This window comes from Simochromis diagramma, unplaced genomic scaffold (genome assembly GCF_900408965.1).
Source record: "Simochromis diagramma unplaced genomic scaffold, fSimDia1.1 OVJJ01000274.1, whole genome shotgun sequence".
Classification (NCBI taxonomy): domain Eukaryota; kingdom Metazoa; phylum Chordata; class Actinopteri; order Cichliformes; family Cichlidae; genus Simochromis; species Simochromis diagramma.
The window spans coordinates 793,970-799,969 of NW_024387386.1; the positions used below are offsets into that span (position 1 = coordinate 793,970).

General features: G+C 38.3%; 1 long non-coding RNA gene across 1 annotated transcript; it reads right to left on the bottom strand.

The window, feature by feature from the left end:
- Window positions 1–439: 439 nt before the first annotated feature.
- LOC120720167 lies at window positions 440–5,499 on the bottom strand. The gene is made up of 3 exons (XR_005692822.1): window positions 5,247–5,499; window positions 3,494–3,553; window positions 440–638 (listed from the first exon to the last, which is right to left on the bottom strand). It is a non-coding gene; the product is annotated as an uncharacterized LOC120720167 (long non-coding RNA).
- Window positions 5,500–6,000: the final 501 nt, after the last annotated feature.

Here is a 6,000-nt window from a genome sequence, read left to right on the forward strand (position 1 = left end):
GTTGTGGTGTTGGGAGCGCTGCAGTTGTGGTTGTTTGGTGTTGGCAGCTGTTGTGGTGTACTTGGGTGCAGCTGTTGTTGGTCTGCGGCTGTTGTGGATTGTTGGAGCGGGAGTTGTTGGAGCTGCAGTCGTGGTTGTTGGTGCGCTGTTGTGGTTGTTTGAAGCTGCAGTGTGTTGTTGGGCGGCTGTTGTCGCGTTGTGGCGATGTCAGTTGTTGGATCTGCAGTGCGGTTGTTGGTGCGGGCTTGTTGTGGTTTCAGCTGCAGTTGTGGTTGTTGGTGCGGCTGTTGTGGTTGTTGGAGCTGCAGTCGTGGTTGTTGGAGCTGCAGTCGTGGTTGTTGGTGCGGCTGTTGTGGTTGTTGGAGCTGCAGTTGTGGTTGTTGGTGCGGCTGTTGTGGTTGTTGGAGCTGCAGTCGTGGTTGTTGGAGCTGCAGTCGTGGTTGTTGGTGCGGCTGTTGTGGTTGTTGGTGCTGCTGTTGTGGTTGTTGGAGCTGCAGTCGTGGTTGTTGTACCTGCAGTCGTGGTTGTATCAGCTGTTGTGGTTGTTGGAGCTGCTTCCGTGGTTGTTGGAGCTGCAGTCGTGGTTGTTGGTGTGGCTGTTGTGGTTGGTGGATTTACCATCATCGTTGTTGGTGCAGCTGTTTTGCAACATGTGATAGTTATTCTAGTTGTTTATATATACATTTCTTGCATCCCTGAATCTCCAATTGCCAAAACATTATTTGCTATTTTCCAGAAGTTGACTACTTTCTATTAATCAGGTTATCAGTATTAGGAGGCATTTTATTTTTTTGTGATTTTATGAACCAAAGTCGTATGTTGGAATGCAATGGGACTTCCAAGTTGGACTGATTGGGACATATGGATTGTTTCTGTATAATGCTGTAGTTGACTGGAGTTATTCTTATAAAACATGTTCTTCTTTTCCTTTTTTTTTTGTTCTCCTAGGTCAGGGTCGGCAACCTGCGGCTCTTTAGTCCTTATAGTGCAGCTCCGCGTGGTTTGGGAAAATAAATTAGAAGTATTTAGCTGAAGTGTATTTTATTTATGTTACTTTTTTTAAAACTTGTAGTTCTAAATTGGAAGATTATTGTGACATTGAGATATAAAAATAAAATTCTATTTTATTATTTTTTTCTTTGCTCAAAATAAGTGTCACACTCGCGGAAGCCGGTATGTCTGACGAAATGCCATGCATTTATCGAGACTTTCAACCCCAGGTAGGCCAGTTATGAATCTTCGGATCCACATTGTCAGCAGCTATTCTCCACCATGAACTATGTTAAAAAGAAACACCGCTCGACACATACCAACACAACAGCATAGATAGGACAGACGTTAAGGCGGCGAGGCGTGATTGCGGGTGCCGCTCAGGTGCGTCCGCCTCCCCTGCAGCGGTGCTGCAGACCACGCCCCACCACACACATTAACCTGGTAAAGTACATATTTAGGCAGAATTTTGCAAATATCTATTTTTCATATTTTAGCAGCATAGTGCTTTTTTTTCCAATTATTTTTTAAAGTCAGGTCAAGTCTCCAAAAGCCCAAAGGTCAGGCGGCTCACAACATTTTTTGTTTGCTACATGGATCATTTTAGTTCAGCTGGGTGTCTTTCCTCTTGTTATATTTCTTTAAGAGTTCAAAATGTGTTCATTACATAAATAAAATTAAATTTTCTCTGTAGCACTTCATGGATTTCATAAGCAACACACCTTAGTTGTTCACACAAACCATAAAGGTAAAAAACAATATATACAGTGTTATCTTCATTTTAGATCTCAAAAAGTATTTGCGGCTTGCGGTGTTTTCTTTTGCGTGGAAACCGGGGCCAATTGGCTCTTTGGGTCTTAAAGGTTGCTGACCCCTGCCCTAGGTAGTTTATTGCTTTGGATTTATTACTTTGTAAGTTAAAATAAGTAGATAATGGATTGGATTTGTTTGTTATTTGTTTTTGTTATTTAATTGTTTGCGTTCTTTGTGTTTCTGAAATCATCTTATCCACCAGTATTTATACTCCTCTTTTTGTCTTGCTTTTTTGGTCAGTTTTAGTGCTATTTTTTGTTTATTTTCCTGTTAAGTTTGTTTTTTGTTGAATTGTTTTTTTGTGATACTTCTGTCTTATATTGCGATTAAATGCACAAGCGTTTCAGTGGTTGAAAAATGGATTATGTGTATATTTGACGCTGAATCCTTTATGTGCCTAGATTGTGTCTGTCTTTCATTCTTGACAAGCTGATAGAATAGCATGTTAAAGAATAAGAATTTAGTTCTGTATATTAAATGAACTGTACAACAATATACTTTCATTCTATAACTATTACCTCAATATACACAGGACACAGCAGTTTGTCTCAGTTTCATAGGTGAAGAAGAAAGTTTAGAATAGTGGAACATGAAAGGCATTTAGAATTTTTACATTTATTACTCACAACAAGTGTCAATGTCTGAAGTTAATTTGAGTTTAAATTATCTGAATTTTAGGAGCAGGACCACGCCTCCATACACATCCCTTCTCGTTCTTATCTGTAGATATGATTCCCCTGTCCTACAAGCTGTTCGTTCTTGTTTTTGCACCCCACCCTGCTTCCCCTTTTTCAGTTCTTTCACTTTTTTCACTTCTTCACTTCTCATTAGTACATGGGGATTTCCCAGGCCTGGGAGCTGCCACCAGTCTTCTCCAAGCCCTTCCCCAAACCACACCTCAATTCATGTTTAAACCATTCACCTTTATCTACTAAAAACGCTGTCAAGCCTAAAATGAGAACGTGGGTCAAGCTAGTGAAATATAATTGTTGTTTAGCACATTTTTTCTATAACAAGCAATGTCATGGGATATGACATAGTTCAAGTAGTGAAACTTTAACGGTGCAGCCTAGGTAAACTTATGACCATGCTGTATAAATGTTTTGCCAAAATTAATTATGGCAAATAAAAGTATCACCGTTAGCCACATTTTGATATACGGCAACCTTTACCTGTTATTCCTTCTGTGTGAATATTTTTTTAATACAGTCATTTTTAATGATATTGCTAAAAGTGTCACAAATCTAGCCTCAATCATGTGCCTTAATGTTTTTAGGACCTTTTTCAGAACTGAATGATTCTAAATGGAATGATGCAAGTGTGCTATTCCATATACTGTGAGGATAACCAAATGCTGAGTCAAGAGGGGAAGAATCAGAGAGAAATTGTGGGGTTCTTTTAAGAAAAACTTTTGCCAGACACGCACTCAGAGTATTCACTGAACCCACAACTTTTAGGTATTAAAAAAATTGGGAAATTTGGCTCCACCTTGCATTACTAGGTACAACTCAACTAGATTTAGTTACTACACTCAAAATAAAGAAATGCTTAACCATTAAACTACTATGACACACAACTTTAATACAGTCTGCATATTCTCTATAGCAATTATTCTTGAGATTATACTTTCCAGTGCTACAACAGTTTATTGATTTTGCATCAACAGTAAGTTTAGCATCGCTTAGCTTACCTGCTAGAAGCAAGGAAACTGATATCATCAGTGCAACACCCATTGTTCAACCAGTTAAATCTGTAAAAGAAACATATGTCAAGGCTTGTTTTATGGTCTGGTTCTTTTTACTCTGCACTTGAGTTTCTGGACTTGTGTTGTTTATTTAATTCTTATATGAGGGCCCAGGGTTTTGTAACTTTATATTATTTCCTGTATTCATTCTCTTAGAATATGTAACCCTCTCTCTTTAGAGTCAAATTCTTCCCTGTGTGTTCCCCTGCTTCCTGTGTCATGTCTGTTGTATTAACTCAGTGGTTCCCAAACTTTTTTTGCTGGGCCCCCCTTTGTTTTACATGAAAAACATTCGTGCCCCCCCCCCCCCTTCCCCGGCGCGTGCACACACGCGCACACGCACACGCACTAACACATCCTCCAACCACACACACACATATTTTGCTCCATTGCGGTTTATTTCACACCTCAAACATTAAGTAAACAATTAAGCAAATACAAGTAACCTGCAATAAATTACAGGTAGTAAGAAAATAAACTACTAACTCTTTTACGCTACGTCCACACCTACACGGGTATTTTTGAAAACGCAGCTGTTTCATCCACACGTAAACGGTGTTTCGAATCACCGAAAACTGAGATTTTTTAAAACTCCTTTTTTGTGTTTACGTGTGGACGAGGAATACAGAGTTCGTCTGGCAATGTCAAAGGTATGTGCCTCTTTTCACGTCAGGCTGTGCGCCACGTTATTGTTTACATGAGATGAATTGCAGAATAGCAGATCGAGAGGAAATACTGTTACTGTTAATCTGACTGTCACCATGTGATTATTTTACATGTAGTTGGTTTTTTCTTTCCTGTGTAATAATATTCAACATTGCTATCAATAATTTTTTCAAAAAATGCCTCTCTGTGCAAAATGGGTTTAAAAACATAAACAGCTGTGGGATACTGTTTGTCCGTGATTTAGACAGGGAGAACAAATCATGGCAGGATCAACCCGATATTATTTGTATCCCGTTGTAACTTTATTGTATACAGAGTTAACATCTCCAAAATGTCAGGAGTAGTTAGTCATTACAACAAGTGTTTGTAAACTAAAAATCAAGAATGTGGGATACTGTTTGTCCGTGATTTGAAGAGCCCAGCTGCTCCCAACAAAGGGAAAACCAATTCTGCAGGGGAGACCTACCTCGGCACTTGTGCAGGTGAAACCAAAGGGCAGACATGCTTCACCATATTTTCTAGTCTTTGGCTTAGAATGAAGTTGGTTTGGAAACATATTCAGTGATACTTCATCTCCTGCTTTGCGTTTCTGTGGGCGCCCGTGCTAGCAGTGTCCAAGCCTTTTGTTTTTTTCCTTTTCTTACCGCGCCCCCCCCCCCGCCATGGCTCTGAACCCCCCCCCCCAGGGAGTGGGCCCCACACTTTGGGAAGGTCTGTATTAACTTAATTAGTGTGTCTGTCTTCCCCCTTTAGTTGTCACTTTATCTGGATTTTATAATTTTTGTCCCATCCCTATCTACACCACATGCACAAACACGCACACACAAAATCTGCCATTATGTTACTAAGTTAAAAAATTTAGTAAGTGGAATTTTAAGTGTAATTAATATTATTATGCTTTAAAATGAAATGATAAATCATGACTATTTAAAAAATCATATTGGTACAAACATCATTAGTTTTATAAGTCATAATACAAAAAAAAATAAAAAATCAGATTTACAGTACAGAAAATATGTTCCATTGTACTTACCAAAACTGGAATCAAATGGAAATGTTTTAATTCCTGTTTTTTTATCTGTAGATGTCTTCAATTTCTTTTTATTTTAAAATGGTGCAGTTCACCTCTTTGCTTTGGTAAATCTTTCACCTTATGTTCCTGTCAAAACACCTTTCGTCCTTTTATATTTCAGCAGAATTGGGGCTAATGACGTAAGTGAGAAATGATTGATGAGGTTGTGGCACCTCTAGAATGTCACATCACAGGATTCACAAGTTTGTCAAGCCACGTTTCTTGGCCTAATATAACATTGCCTCTCCCTTCTTTATGTTTCTAAAGAGTGACTCAAAGATATAATGACAGACCAAATACAGAATTCTAGTATGGTGAGAAGAAGTTGTAAGAAATGAAAGAGATGTATGATCAAAGTAAATGGACATCTTTACAGAGTGTGAGCCTCTCGAGTTATTCACCACACGACACGACAACTTTATAGTGATATACTGTAACTCAGAATCACAGCTAAATTTCCTGATATTTTTTGCAAGTGATTGCAAACTCATTAAATCAAAATGATTTAATATGAAATTATAATATCTCATAATTGAAACATGACATGTATCAGTAGGAAGTACTTTATATTGACATTCTAAAAGTGCTTTTACTACTTTGTTAGAACAATTTGTTTTAAAAGTGGCTCAATAATACATTTTCGATCACACTGATTTTATTCATTTAATATCCCCTCTCTGTTTACTGCATAGAAAGGATAAAATGCTCTGAATTA